Source organism: Chlorocebus sabaeus, chromosome 21, assembly GCF_047675955.1.
Source record: "Chlorocebus sabaeus isolate Y175 chromosome 21, mChlSab1.0.hap1, whole genome shotgun sequence".
Classification (NCBI taxonomy): Eukaryota; Metazoa; Chordata; class Mammalia; order Primates; family Cercopithecidae; genus Chlorocebus; species Chlorocebus sabaeus.
Window position 1 is genome coordinate 35,558,760 of NC_132924.1, and position 15,903 is coordinate 35,574,662.

The window sequence follows — 15,903 nt, forward strand, 5'->3', positions numbered from 1 at the left end:
TCTGGGCCCACACAGCTTGAGATGGGTCTTTCTGTTTCTCTGATACCCAGAGAACTCTGGCCACATGCTAAAGGGGCCTTTGCAGAATCAACGAAGCATAAAAAGGTACAAAGAAGGAAAATGCACACCTGAGATGGAAAATGGGAAAGGAGGTTGGAAAAGAAAAAGAGATGAAAATAACCTCACACCACTGATATCAAAGTTAAAATGCTCTGAGGTATTTTACAAAACCCTGGTTGTCTATGATATAAGTGAAAAAATGTATGACCCAGTCCCCAAGTTACAGCCTTTTATAATCTACATGGATTATGTGTGAGGATCAGAAGTGGAAACCTCAGAGTCCTATGCCTAATGATGTACCCAGTATGACTTTTAAATGTTTCCCTTAATAAAAAAACTTTCAAATCAGAGAGAGTGCATCTTGGCTCTAAAAGCAAACCCAGTGGTGGGACTCTTAAAATAAAGTACTGAAAAAAAATGGGTATGGGAACAGCTGTTGGTTCAAATCCTGTCTCCTCCACTTGTTCAAGTCATGAAATATCTCTGAATCATCGAAAATGGCTGTAGCAACTCCTATATCACAGGATTAAATGACATAATGTAAACTGAAGTACCCAGGACAGTGTGTGGTACATGTGAGTAGTGAATAGATGTTTCCATCTCTTTCCTAAAACATGCCATGCCAAATAAACACAATATGTTCCTGGAAGCATGTCAGAAAGCCTTGTCACACTTCTTGGACACAGGACTTGTCCTGGGTGAAGTCTGTCTTTGGCCTTTGGTGCCCCCTTTGTTCCCCCTCACCCTCTTTTTTGTTCTCCCATCCCCAGGAATCCAAAGCTTCTTAATGCACAGCACCTTGGAAGCTATTAGGAATTTATTAGGCATTTCCGGCCTGAATCTGAAAAGGGGCTCAAGACTTCCCTTTCAGGGGATTCTGAAATCTTCCTAAGGGACTCAGACCACATGGGGAAAAGAAAAACATCAAGGACATGACATGTGTAGTTCATTGTAAATTCTGCCTTACCAGCCAGCTTTCTTGAGCACAAGAGAATATACACATTTAACTATACAAATGAGTAACATAAGATCTGGCCCTGTTAATGGCAGAAAGCCTGGTTAGACATACACTCTGTGTGTGGTTTTTGGGGGAATTTGGGAAGGCATAGTGATGCTGAGAAAACACCAATGAATACCAATGATGAAGTAACAGAATTACTTTTAAGGTACACCCAGGAAACACAACCAAAACTGCTAATTTTGTTTGTTTGTTTGTTTGTTTTATTGAGACAGAGTATCACTCTGTCACCCAGGCTGGAGTGCAGTGGTCCAATCTCAGCTCACTGCCACCTCCGCCTTCCAGGCTCAAGTGATTCTCCCATCGCAGCCTCCCGAGTAGCTGGGACTATAGGTGCTCGCCACCACACCCGGCTAATTTTTGTTATTTTTAGTAGAGACAGAGTTTCACCATGTTGGCCAGGCTGGTCTCGAATTCCTGAGCTCAAGTGATTCGCCCACCTTAGCCTCCTAAAGTGCTGAGACTACAGTGAGAGACACGGCACTCAGCCTAATTCTTTTGAAGTACTTAAAGACCATGAAATCCAGGGTAATCACCCTTCTGAATTAAGCAATACTCTTGCTGCATACAACTCCTGCCTTCTGAGATGGAGGCTGGGATAAACCTTTTAAAATAAGTAGCAGAAAAGGCAACTGGGAACACTCACCTGGAAATCCAGAGGACCTGGTCTTCCATTCTAGCAGAGACCACCCCCTCCCCAGGCAGTTCAGCTAGAAGGCTCTAGGCAGGAGGGCCCTGTTAATATTTCAAATCATTTTGTTATTTTTTTCCACAGGTTTTAAGTATTATTTTATTTCAGCATAACATACTCATTAGCTTTAAAAATAAAACATTTAGGGCTAGATGTGGTGGCTCATGCCTGTAATCCTAAGCCCTTTGGGAGCCAAGGCAGGAGAATCACTTGAGACCAGGAGTTTGAGACCAGCCTGGGCAACATAGCAAGACATGGTCTCTAATCCCCTGAGCCAAAAAAAAAAGTTTATTATTTTGGCACTTTATTTTATTTTATTTGTATTTATTTATTTACTTTTTTGAAACGGACTCTCGCTCTGTTGCCCAGGCTGGAGTGCAGTGGCATAATCTCTGCTCACTGCAACCTCCGCCTCCCGGGTTTAAGCAATTCTCCTGCCTCAGCCTCCCCAGTGGCTGGGATTACAGGCATGCACCACCATGCCCGGCTAATTTTTGCATTTTTAGTAAAGATAGGGTTTCGCTATGTTGGCCAGCCTGGTCTTGAACTCCTGACCTCAGGAGATTCACCCACCTCGGCCTCCCAAAGTGGTGGAATTACAGACTGAGCCACCATGCCCAGCTTTTCCGCTCTTTTTAAAAGTTTTTTTGAAAATAGAGACAGGGTCTCACTATGTTGCCCAGGCTGATCTCAAATTCCTGGGCTCAAGCAATCCTCCCACCTCAGCCTCCGAAAGGGCTGGGATTACAGGTGTGAGCCACTACACCCAGCCTGCACTTTTTATAAGTTTAAAATTATTTCAAAGTTTGGGTTAAAAAAAAAGAAATATAGGCCATACGCGGTGGCTCACACCTGTAATCCCAGCACTTTGGGAGGCCAAGGTGGGCAGATCACGAGGTCAGGAGTTCGAGACCAGCCTGGCCAATACGGTGAAACCCTGTCTCTACTAAAAATACAAAAACGATCTGGGTATGGTGGTGCCCACCTGTAATCCCAGTACTGGGGAGGCTAAGGCAGAAGAACTGCTTGAACTCAGGAGGCCGAGGTTGCAGTGAGCTGGAAAAAAAAAAAAAATTGGAGGCCAGGCGCGGTGGCTCACGCCTGTAATCCCAGCACTTTGGGAGGCCAAGGCGGATGGATCACAAGGTCAGGAGTTCAAGACCAGCCTGCCCAACATGGTGAAACCCTGTCTCTACTAAAAATACAAAAATTAGCCAAGCATGGGAGGGTGAGGCAGAAGAATCGCTTGAACCCAGGAGGCAGAAGTTGCAGTGAGTCAAGATCACACCACTGCACTCCAGCCTGGGCAACAGAGCGAGACTCCATCTCAAAAAAAAAAAAAAAAAAAAAATTGGAATATACTGCTGAAATCCTCCATAATGCCATTCCCTTTCCCTTTCTAATCTCACCCTCCATAGGTAATGACTGTCTACAATTAGGGGCATATCATCCTTCCAGATTTTTTTCAAAAAATGAGATTGTATTTATCCCCCTGTTCTTGCACTTTGCTTTCATTACTTAATATACAGTACAGGTTGAATTGTGTCCTGCCAAAATTCATATAGTAAAGCCCTAGCCCCCAGTGTGTTGGTATTTGGAAACAGGGGCTCTGAGGGATGATTAGGTTTAGATGAGGTTAAAAGGGTGGGGCCCTCGCAATGGGACTGGTGAGACACCAAGCAGAGACACCAACAGCTTGTTCTCTTTCTCTCCTTTTCCACCATGTAAGGACACAGCAGGAAGGCGGCTGTCTACAAGCCAGGGAGAGAACTCTCACTAGGAACCAAATCAGCCTGCATTTCCCAGCCTCCAAAACCCTAAGAAATAAAATTCTGTTGTTTAAGCCACCCAGTCTATGGCATTTTGTTATGGCAGCCCAAACTGATTAATATAATGCAAAATGAACATTTTCCATTTTGGCTCATTCAGAGCAACTTCCTTTTTTTAAGTAGGCAAGTATTTCAGAGGGATAAGGTTCTAGAAATGGAAGTACTAATCAGAAAGTATGCAAACTTTAAAATGTTATAAACACTGCTGACATGCCTTTCCAAGAGATGGTACCAATTTACACTCTCTGCCATATTTAGTGACAATCTATTTTCCCACACCTTCATCAACACTGGATATTACAAACCTAAGCAAAAATGGTTTCATGGTTTTTAATCCACACGTATGATTATTAATGAGATTAAGCATTTATATATATATATATATATGAATTACCTATTAATAGTCTTTGCCCATATTCCTACTGGATTATTTTTCCTATTGATTTCTTTTTTTTTTTTTTTTTCTTTTTGAGACAGAGTCTCGCTCTGTCACCCAGGCTGGAGTGCAGTGGCCGGATCTCAGCTCACTGCAAGCTCCGCCTCCCGGGTTTATGCCATTCTCTGCCTTAGCCTCCCGAGTAGCTGGGACTACAGGCGCCCGCCACCTCACCCGGCTAGTTTTTTGTATTTTTCAGTAGAGACGGGGTTTCACCGTGTTAGCCAGGATGGTCTTGACCTCCTGACCTCGTGATCCACCCGTCTCGGCCTCCCAAAGTGCTGGGATTACAGGCTTGAGCCACCGCACCGCACCCAGCCTTTCCTATTGATTTCTAAGAGTTCATGCATGTTATAGATATTGCAACTATTTGCTTTACTCCTTTGTCATCTGCCTTTTTTTTTTTTTTTTTTTTGAGACTGAGTCTTACTCTGTCGCCCAAACTGGAGTGCAATGGCATGATCTCGGCTCACTGCAACCTCCACCTCCCAAGTTCAAGTGATTCTCCTGCCTCAGTAACTCACCACGCCTGGCTAATTTTTGCATTTTTAGTAGAGATAGGGTTTCACCATGTTAGCTAGGCTGGTCTGGAACTCCTGACCTCAAGTGGTCTGCCCTCCTTGGCCTCCCAAAGTGCTGGAATTACAGGCATGAGCCACCGTGCCCAGCCCTGTCATCTGCCTTTTAACTTTGTTTATGGTATTAATATATTCTTCCTTTTTAAAAAATGTGTTACATATATATCTATAATATGTATAATCTCCTTAAACATATACTAAGGCATGTAAAGCAACATTTAGAGCCAGCTTTATGAAATAAGAGGTGACAGAGAGGTGGCAGAGGTGCAGCCATTATTTCTTGAAATTTTACATGTATTTCTAAAAATATTACTTATAACAAAGGAGAGACAAAGAAAGTGGCAGGTATGGAAGGCCCTGAAAAATCTGTTTCCTGCAGAGCAAGAAAGATGTGAGGAAAGAATGAAGGAGGGTGACCTGGGGGGAATCCCATCTACCAGTCTGCAGTGGGGAAGGACAGATTTGGGGTGCCTGAGCTGTGAAGATAGGAAATGTAGCCAAAGGTCATGTTCAAATAAACTACTAGACATGAAGTATAATCATTCATGAAATTAGGTCTATCAATATTTTCCTTTATGGTTTCTGAGTTTTATTAAACTTGAGGTCTTTCCTACGCCAAAGTTATTTCTAAAAACCATCTTCTGGCTAGCCGCGGTGCCTCATGCCTTTAATCCCATCACTTTGGGAGGCCGAGATGGGTGGATCATGAGGTCAGGAGTTCAACACCAGCCTGGCCAAGATGGTGAAACCCTGTATCTACTAAAAGTAAAAAAATTAGCCAGGCGTGGTGGTGGGCATCTATAACCCCAGCTACTCGGGAGGCTGATGCAGAGAACTTCTTGAACCCAGTAGGCAGAGGTTGCAGTGAGCTGAGATCGTGCCACTGCACTCCAGCTTGGGCGACAGAGTGAGACTCCGTCTCAAAACAACAACAACAAAAAACTATTTAAAACCATCTTCCATATTTACATATATTTTAATATTTATAATTTTGGTTTTGACATTTAATCTTTAAATGGAATTTACTTTTGTGAATGGTATGAGGCAGGGATCTAATCTCTTCCAAATCGAGAGGCAATTTTCCCAACAGACTTAATAACAGTCCATTCTATCATACCCTCAATTGCTGTCTTTACAGTGGAACTATTTGTTGACTTTCTATTCCTAGTCCCAGATGATATATATTTTTAAAAATTTGTTTTAGACATGGGGTCTATGTTGCCCAGGCTTGTCTTGAACTCTTGGCCTCAAGCAATCCTCCACTTCGGCCTCCCAAAGCACTAAGATTACACATGTGAGCCACCGTGTCCTACCTCCAGGTGATATATTTTGATAGCTGGCTGAACAAGCCTCTCCTCAATATTCTTTCCAAAAATGTATTGCCTGCTAGTATGAATCTATTTTCCAGGTAAGCTTTACTATTATCAGTTTGTAAAATGTACGTCGTGTTAAAAGGCTGGCCTAAACTATTAAAGGTCTCATGACTTCTTAGGTTTTTCTTATTTTTTTTATTATTATTTCTTTTTAGAGTTGGGGTCTCACTCTGTCACCCAGGCTGGAGTATAGTAGTGACATCATGGCTCACTGCAGCCTCCAGCTCCTAGGCCCAAGTGATCCTCCTACCTCAAACTCTCAAGAAACTAGGACTAAAAGTGTGTGCCACCACACCCAGCTTTTGGCCAAGCTGGTCTCGAAGTCCTGACCTCAAGCAATCCTCCCACCTCAGCATCCTCAGTCACTGAGATTACAGGTGTGAGCCACCATACCCCAACTCTTTTAGTCTTCTTTTGTCATTGGAGCATCAACCTTTAGCCAGGAGATGGCTTACTTCCCAGTGAGCCACATACTATGCAGAAATCTCAGACTTCAGGGAATTTGGGGTTTATTTGTATTTATTTATTTATTTATGAGACAGAGCCTAATTCTGTTGTGCAGGCTGCAGTACAATGGTGCAATCACAGCTCACTGCAGCCTCAACCTCCTGAGCTCAAGTGATCCTCCCACCTCAGCCTCTTGAGTAGCTGGGACTATAGGCATGCGCCACCACACCCGGCCCAGGGAATTTTGTTTGAATTTCTACATCTCTTAGCAAAAACTTTCCAACACAACAATTCTACCAAGAGGTCTGAAAGGCTGCCTGTGCCTCAACCAATGCATGTCTGCAACATTCGTCCTCTTCTCCCCAAACAGCTTTTCTTTTCCTGGCTCACATCTCTCCGAGTTGTAGATTCCCATACCAAATCAGAGTAAAGTGGTTCAGCTAACAGGATCACCTGCCAAACGATGTGGTATTTTGACAGGCACTTCCAGGCAGCTTTGCTGGCCTCATGCATTGGACAGTCTGGTGAGAGAGCTGGGGGTCTCTGGCAATTTATAATTTATTGATCTGGCACCCCTTAATCCACAGGGAACTATCAGGCTATAATGGAAAGAATATGAGACTGGAAGTTCAGGGAGCTGAGTTTGAGTCCCCTTTTTACCTCTAATTAGCTGTGTAGTTCAGATTAAGTTATTCTGCCTCTCCATTGGGCCTTGGTAGCCTCATTGGTAAAATGAGATTATTAGAATACAACGGTGAGTTATGACTTTCTTTCCACCATGGGTGACCACTAAGAATCTGAAGAAAGGTACAGATTCTCTCCCCCGGAATAATGCACTTTTGCAAATGAATATGAAATCAGGCTGGCCGCAGTAGCTCACACCTGTAATCCCAGCACTTTGGGAGGCTGAGGTGGGTGGATTGCTTGAGCTCAGGAGTTCAAAACCAGCCTGGGCAATATGGCAAAACCCCATCTCTACAAAAGTATCAAAAAAAAAAAGTAAAAATGAAATCATATATTTGAAAGGGGTTCACAGATCCGATAAAGACTATTTCCCTATCCCCAGGGGCAAAATCACTGAGGCCTAGCACAAGCTTTTAAAAATAACAGAGACTACAACAGAAATACATACAGAACCACAAAGCCTTGAGTAAAGTTGAATCACTTATAGAACTAAAAGCATCTCTTCTGCAGAAACTGGGGGCAAGGAGTAGTTACTTAGGGAAAAATATATGTAAGTATCAACAGAAGTTGCCCTTGATTGAAGCTTGGCTAAGCCCTTTACATTCGCAGGTGGGTGGCTGAGAGTTACTACTGATTCCAGGCCCAGGCTCCTAGTTCAAATTTTGGCTCTAGCATTACTAGTTGTTTGACCTGGGGCTTTGTGCCTCAGTTTCCACATCTGTAAAAAGAAATAAGAAGGGGAGAAAAACAATACCTATCTCAAGGGTTGTTAACGTACTTAGGACACTTGTAACAGGGCCTGCCACACAGTAAGCCCTAGATAACTATTAGCTTATAATAGAAATCTGACACACATTTGTTGGGTAGTTAAAACTGTAAGCTGAGGAGTTTAGAGAAATCATAAATACTTTGATGCCTTAGTTTCCCCAGACGTAAACCGAAGACAATAAAAGAATCTGCTTCATAAGTCTGTTGTGATGCTTAATGAGACTGACACATAAAAACTCTTCCACAATGCCTGGCCCATAAGTGCTCAATAATGTGACAATGCCTGGAATATAGTAAGTGCTCGATAAATGTCAGCTGTTGTATTAACCGTTCTGGGAGGCAAAGATTACCATCGCCCTTTTTTAATTCTGAATAATAGACAACTCAGAGAGTCTTAAGTGCCCTGCCAACAAAACTATACTCAGAAAAATATTATACCAAGATTTCAACTCAGATAGGTCTGGAATAAGATAGGTTCTAACCACTATACTGTATACCTTAGAACCTCAGATAGGTTCTAACCACTATACTGTATACCTTCCTCTTTGAACAGGACTTAGAGAACAGAAGAGCTAATTCATACCTACTAGTTTACTAAGAGAAAGATGTTTGGAGATAACAATGCTAAATTTGGTGGATTCCCCACAGAGTCAACCACGAGCTTGGCCAAAAACCCTTCTCCGCCATGCTGGGAAATGAAAATCTGCATAGACTGAACCCTGTTCTCAACCAGTTGTCTGCCTTTCGCCAAGTGGTTGTGAAACCACAGCCCTGTCACCAAAAATGGAAAAAAGAAGTCATTTTCCCCAGTAGCTTAACGAGCAAAATGAAGACTTAAAGTAGTGATCCTAGGGCTGAGAAAAGATATCCATTGCTCCAAAGCCAAGCAGAATTGCTGTAAAACACTAACGTTACTCTTTGATTAACATACTTTTATTTATTTATTTTTTAATGAACGTGCTTATTTCTATTATTTTAGGTTACCTAACTCAGGGGTACTTCCCATTAGTAAAATAAGAGGAAGTGTGTACCAGCCTGTAGGGGAGACTCCCTGGTGGGGCACAGTGTCAGACTGAGCAAGTCCCACTGTCAACACTGATGTCCTCCCCAGTTAAATGGTAATGAAAAGTGAAAATGAAATGGACTGGCAGAAGAAACAGGACGACTGGTCGAGTCCATGCTAATCACTGATATTTCACATCTTTTCAGTTTCTTCTACATGTATTTTATTTTTGTATTTTTATTAAAAACTGCCCTATCAGTCAATCTCAAGTCTACCCTTCCTTTAAAAAACAGTAATAAAAAATCCCTGTAATCCTAGGCAGGTGGATTGCTTGAGCTCAGGAGTTCCAGACCTGCCTGGGGCAACATGGCAAAACCCTGTCTCTACAAAAAAATACAAAAGTTAGCTAGGGTTGTGGTGGCCCGCACCCGTGGTCCCAGCTACTCGGGAGGCTGAAGTGGGAGGATCACTTAAATCAGGGAGGCGGAGCTTGCAGTGAGCCAAGATCGCACCTCTGCAATCCAGCCTGGGTGACAGAGTAAGACCTTGTCTCAAAAGAAAAGCAAAAAAAGTAAATAATATTAAGAATAATGAAGGTCCAGCTATGTACCTACCTTAGGAACAGGCATCACTGCGAAGTGATGGCAGAGGCAAGGCAGGAGTCCCTGACCTCACCTCCATTCTCTCACTGAGAAGCCCCTGCAGAAGCTAGTCAACTATCAAAGCAGTCCCTGCTTCTTCCCGGTGAAGGCCTCAGCCTCCAGCCCAGCCCCCTCCCGGGAGAGGAGGGGGAGTTTATGCAATCCAAAACCAGTTCCCAGGCCCCAGAGGTGGACGTCTCCGGGGTGGAAGTCAGAAGGCCGCCAGGTGGTAGGCCTGGTTCTGCTCCCATCTGGCTGAATGATCCTGGTCACAACACTCGGCCTCCCTCGGCCTTAGCCTCCCTGTCTGTAAAATGAAAGGTTTGATGGAGATCATGTGCAAGCCTCCTCCCCGTTCTAATTTTCTGATACCATCATTTTTAACGTGTCTTGCAGAGATAGAAGCCCTTCCTTTCAGCAAGACATGTTGCTCCCCATTTCATGACGATCCCCCTCAATAATCCGTGTAATTTGAGAAAAGAATGATGCATCGGAACTGAAAAACAGGCTGTAGCTTTCCTGGTCACCAAATCTGATAATCAGTCAATAATATGGGTTTTCCCTCGGGCCTTCTCCCTCAATCCCACAATCCCACGAATAAACCTGCCTACCCCTCCCAATTCCTCAACTCAAAGCTACCCGTTCATGAATTAAAAAAAAAAAAAAAAAAAAAAAAACACCTCCCCACCCCCTTCTACCCGGCCTAGTGTAAGGTGCCACAGCACTTCTTCCGTAATCTAGAATCCACCTCTGCCCCACCCTCTCCCCGGGGTGTCTTTTTAGCCAGGAATCCCTGGATCCACACTCTCCATCTCCCCGCTCTACCAAGCCAGTTGATCATTTCTCCCTGCCCGGCACCCGGCACACCTCGGCAGAAAAGGAGGCGGCGCCTCCACTCCAAGCCCAAGGGACCCAAACCTCTTTCCAACCCGCAAGGGTGCGGGCACCTGGGCGCAGCGGGAAGGGCCCGCGCCTCTGGAAAGAAGGGCCGCCGTCCCCACAAGGGCGGTGCAGGGGAGGCCCGTCAGCGGGTCTCTTGTCACTTACGGGCGGCTCCTCCGGGCAGAGCAGACCAGGGCCGGGCCGGGCTCGCGGGCAGCGGAGTTTGCTGACTCAAAGGCGCGCGGCGGCAGCAGCGGCGGCGAGCGCCCAGGAGCGCACACGAGCGCAGCCCCGCGCTCCCCGCGCACGTAGCGGCCCCGCGCCCGCGCTCGGCGCCAGCAGTCCGCCTGTGGCCGCCGCGCCTAGTGCTTCCGCCGCCCCAGCGCAGCCCAGCCCAGGTGCGCCCCCGCCCTGTCGAGCTAGCCTCCTGCTTCCTGATATTGAGTTAGGGAGGAAATGCCCCCATTAGCCGGGAAGCTGAGGCTGAAGGTGATCCAGCAGCACCCTTCGGAATTCGCCGCCTGAGTCACCTTAAGCTTCCTAATCCCGACCCCACAGTTATGGGGAGGATTGCCGATGTTGAGGGGAACGGATAAATAACGTAATAAACAAGAATGGCAGAATGTTCGTAGCATCGAGGTGGTGGGCTTATGGGTGTTTATATAAAATTACTTCAATTTTTGTCTGTTTGAAATGTCTCTTAATAAAACATTTGGGGGGAAAGCTAATGAGATCTGCCAAGGGACCTGACTGAGGAAAGCATTTCCCAAATGGCACCTGAGGCTGGGTCCCCACACCTGTTTGCATGGGAAACCGCAGCCATCACTTAAACTGCTAATAAGTGACTGAATGACACAGAATAATAAATGTAGCCTAATATTTCATTTTCCAAGCATGAATTTTCCCATTAGACACAGTTTGTCGCTGATCATCCTCCAGGGACCATTCCAGGCCCACCTGAAAATGCATCTGTTCACCACACCTACGTTAACTCCCTAACAAAATGTATAAATATGCAATGTTGTGTCTTAACATCTTGGACCTTGAAGCTGTATTGCTGAACCCTCAGTCATTGGTATTTAATTTCCTAAAATTGCACCCAAGTGATGACACACAAGTGAATGCAACCATGATCACTTTTGAAAATCAAATTAGGCCGGTGCGGTGGCTCACACCTGTAACCCCAGCACTCTGGGAGGCCAAGGCGGGTGGATAACAAGGTCAGGAGATCGAGACTATCCTGGCTAACATGGTGAAACCCCATCTCTACTAAAAATAGAAAAACCCAGCTGGGCGTGGTAGCACGCGCCTGTAATCCCAGCTACTCGGGAGGCTGAGGCAGGAGAATCGCTTGAACCCGGGAGGCGGAGGTTGCAGTGAGCGGAGATCATGCCATTGCACTTCAGCCTGGGCGACAGAGTGAGATTCTGTCTCAAAAAAAAAGAAAGAAAATCAAATTAAAGTGTATTTTTTATATTCTTGTCCCTATGCTCCACAAAGAAAAACATTGAGTAGAAAACAAAATACAGCATGTATCTAAGATCCTAAGAGATTCTGTAAAATTAAAATATTTCTGAACTTATTGTCAAGAGCATGACTTTACAGCTGTAGACAAAGCAGCAACGAACCCTTGGAGAGTCTACTGACAGTCATTTGAATATCTGTTAGAATTATGACCCTATTAAGAATGGTAAATTGCAACCTGAATCCAGGAAACTTAAGTGATGGTCACCTTTTTTAGGTTGTGGCATTTTTGTTATACCATCAGTGAGGTTGGGTAAAAACTGAGATTCTACAGTGGTTAAGAAAGCTTGCTGGCCGGATGCCGTGGCTCGTGCCTGTACTCCCGGCACTTTAGGAGGCCAAGGCGGGCGGATCACGAGGTCAAGAGATCGAGACCATCCCAGCTAACACGGTGAAACCCCGTCTCTACTAAGAATACAAAAAAAATTAGCCGGGAGTGGTGGCGGGCACCTGTAGTCCCAGTTACTCAGGAGGCTGAGGCAGGAGAATGGCGTGAACCCAGGTGGTGGAGCTTGCAGTGAGCCCAGATCGCGCCACTGCACTCCAGCCTGGGCGACAGAGCGAGACTCCGTCTCAAAAAAAAAAAAAAAAGAAAAAAGAAAAAAAGAAAGAAACCTTGCCTGCTGGCCAGGCGTGGTGGCTCACGCCTTTAATCCCAGCACTTTGGGAGGCCAAGGCAGGTGGATCATGAGGAGCTTGAGACCAGCCCAGCCAACATGGTGAAACCCCCATCTCTACTAAAATACAAAAATTAGCCACGCATGGTGGTGCATGTCTGTAATCCCAGCTTCTTGGGAGGCTGATAGAGGAGAATTCCTTACACCAGGAGGCGGAGATTGCCGTGAGCCAGGATCGTGCTACTGCACTCCAGCCTGGGTGACAGAGTGAGATTCTCAAAAAAAAAAAAAGGAAAGAAAGAAAGAGGGAGGGAGGGAGGGAGGGAGGGAGGGAGGAAGGAAGGAAGGAAGGAAGGAAGGAAGGAAGGAAGGAAGGAAGGAAGGAAGGAAGGAAGGAAGGAAGTCCACCTACTGAAAAGATCACCATAAACATTGCTTTTAAAAACAAACATCAAAATTCTTAATAGATGAGCATTTTAACCCTCGGAAAACTGAAAATTGAGTATGAGACGTGTAAAAGATTCAAGCCTGTAATATTAATGTTTTGTTTTAAGGAATCTGGGCATATTTGGAATTCTATGTACATGTTAATGTGTAAGAGAACTTGGCCTACTGAAGTAACCATTTGCCTTGTACGTTAAGTTTTAAAATGTGTAATTTAATAGCTGGATACAAATGAGTTGAAGATGGTCTTATTAACTTAATAAACAGTATTGGAACACTCACTACAATTTAAGATTTACCACATTTATAAATTTAATTTATTAGATGTTGAGTTACTTGTTAATCATACAATTAAAGACCTTTACAAGGGAAACAAATATATTAAATTCACGAATGAAGTTTAAAATATTTAGAGGTAATTAAGTTAATGGGATCAAACATTAATCAAATGCCTTTTTGGTTGTTAAAGTTTGCTAGAGTTATAAATGGAATAAGATTAAGTGTGATATTATAAAATATATATTTGGCCATCATCCTCATTTCCTAGTATAAAACTCTTAAAATCCTTAGAATCTCCAAAGTGATTTTTTTTGTATGCTAGTGAGTTGACTGATGGCTGGCAGCCCCTAAGTAGCTTCAGGAAGGGGCTGGTCACTGGAAAGACCACACCCGGATTAGAGGATCGGTACTTCCAGCCCCATTCCCCAATTTCTGTGGGGTGGGGAACAGCTTAACATTGAGTTGATCACCAATGAGCAATGGTTTAATCAATCATGCCTACAAAATGAAGCCTCCATAAACACTCAAGAGGACAGGGCTCAGAGAGCTTCGGGATAGCTGAACATGTGCAGGTGTATGGAGGGTGGTCCACCTGAGAAGGGCGTGGAAGCTCCATGCCCCTTCCCCCATGCCTCGCTCTATGCATCAGTTCATCTGTATCCTTCGTACCATCTTTCTGATAAATGTATGTGTTTCCCACAGTTCTGCGAGCCACTCTAGTAAATTATTTGAACTGAAGGAGGGGGTCATGGGATCCCCAATTTATAGCCGATCAGTCAGAAACACAGGTAAAACAGCCTGGGCGGAGCTTGCAATTGTCATCAGAAGTGGGAGGAGGCAATCTTGTGGGACTGAGCCCTCAACCTGTTGGATCTGACACTGTCTCCAGGTAGGTGGTGTCAGAATTGAACTGGGGCGGGGCGCTGTGGCTCATGCTTGTGATCCGGGCACTTTGGGAGGCCGAGGTGGTTGGATCACTTGAGGTCAGTAGTTCGAGACTAATCTGGCCAACATGGTGAAACCCCATCTCTACTGAAAATATAAAACTTAGCTGGGCGTGGTGGCTCATGCCTGTAATCCCAGCTACTCGGGAGGTGGAGGTGGCAGTGAGCCAAGATTGTGCCACTGCACTCCAGCCTGGGCGACAGTGAGACTCCATCTCAAAAAAAAAAAAAAAGGAATTGAACTGTAGTAGAGAACACACAGCTGGTGACAGCTGCAGAATTAACTGGTTGCTTGGTGTGTGGGGAGAAACCTCCACACCTTTGGTCACAAAAGCCTTCCATGTTGACTGTGGAGTGAGAGCAGAGGAAAAGCTTTTTCCACACAGTTAGGAAAACTTTAAAAACTAAGGAATAATTATACTCTTTTTTTTTTTTTTGAGGCGGAGTCTCGCTCTGTTGCCCAGGCTGGAGTGCAGTGGCCAGATCTCGGCTCACTGCAAGCTCCGCCTCCCGGGTTTACGCCATTCTCCTGCCTCAGCCTCCTGAGTAGCTGGGACTACAGGCGCCCGCCACCTCGCCCGGCTAGTTTTTTGTATTTTTTAGTAGAGATGGGGTTTCACTGTGTTAGCCAGGATGGTCTCGATCTCCTGACCTCGTGATCCGCCCGTCTCGGCCTCCCAAAGTGCTGGGATTACAGGCTTGAGCCACCGCGCCCGGCCTAATTATACTCTTAAACATGTAACTTTAACAAATCAAATATTCTAAAAATAGCATCAAAACAATATTTTCTGTGCACAAGAACTACTCTTGGAGGCACACACACACACACACACACACACAAAACACATAAACAATTATGACCAGGCCAGGCATGGTGGCTCACGCCTGTAATCCCAGCACTTTGGGAGGCCAAGGCGGACAGATCACCTGAGGTCAGGAGTTCCGAGACCAACCTGGCCAACATGGTGAAAACCCATCACTACTAAAAATACAAAAAATTAGCCAGGCGTGGTGGCACATACCTGTAATCCCAGCTGCTTGGGAGGCTGAGGCAGGAAAATTGCTTGAACATAGAGGGGGAAGTTTTCAATGAGCCGAGATCATACCACTGCACTCCAGCCTGGGCAACAGAGTGAGACTCCATCTCAAAAACAAAAACAAAAAAAACAATTATAACCATTTCTGCCTCTCTTGGTATAATGTCCTTATGCTGGGGATAAGGACATGGAATATCTTCTCAGTTCTTTGAATTTAGGACTGTAATGGGAGCATTTGGGAAACTTTACTTTCTTGTATCTGTGGTAGATGTACTACTACACCAGCTTCATAGGGCTGTTGTGGAGTTTAAATGAAATAACCCAGGTAAAGCTCTTGTGCCGGGTAAACAGTAAGTGTTCAGTAAATTTTAACTGTTATTATAACTTGGTCCTCCTCTCCAATCTCTCCTGTCTCCAAGCTAAGTGCACTTAGTTACATACAGTAAGGAAAGCCACCTCCACCCCGTCCTTCCACCATCTCTTAGGAAAATTGCAAAATCCACAGAGTGAAAATGGAAGTTGCCTGGACTTGAGGTTAAGAAATTATAATTAACTGATAATATACATAACATTGTATTCAAAAACACTTTACATTTACATGAATGGTTCTGCCTTCTTGGGAAACACTGCCACAGGAAATATTTGCGA

General features: G+C 44.7%; 1 protein-coding gene across 4 annotated transcripts in view; it reads right to left on the bottom strand.

The window, feature by feature from the left end:
- SNX10 (sorting nexin 10) overlaps positions 1-10,750 on the bottom strand; it is an 84,980-nt gene extending 74,230 nt beyond the window's left edge. Inside the window, exons 1-2 of one of the 4 annotated variants that reach the window (XM_038004760.2) lie at positions 10,576-10,729; positions 1,725-1,813 (exon numbers count right to left, since the gene is read on the bottom strand). The gene's annotated coding sequence lies outside the window, so the exon portion shown is untranslated. Of the gene's footprint in view, positions 1-1,724; positions 1,814-10,575 lie in introns of all 4 variants that reach the window. The other 3 variants (XM_007981823.3, XM_073009029.1, XM_073009028.1) reach the window with 3 other exon arrangements.
- Between the last annotated feature and the right edge of the window lie 5,153 nt (positions 10,751-15,903).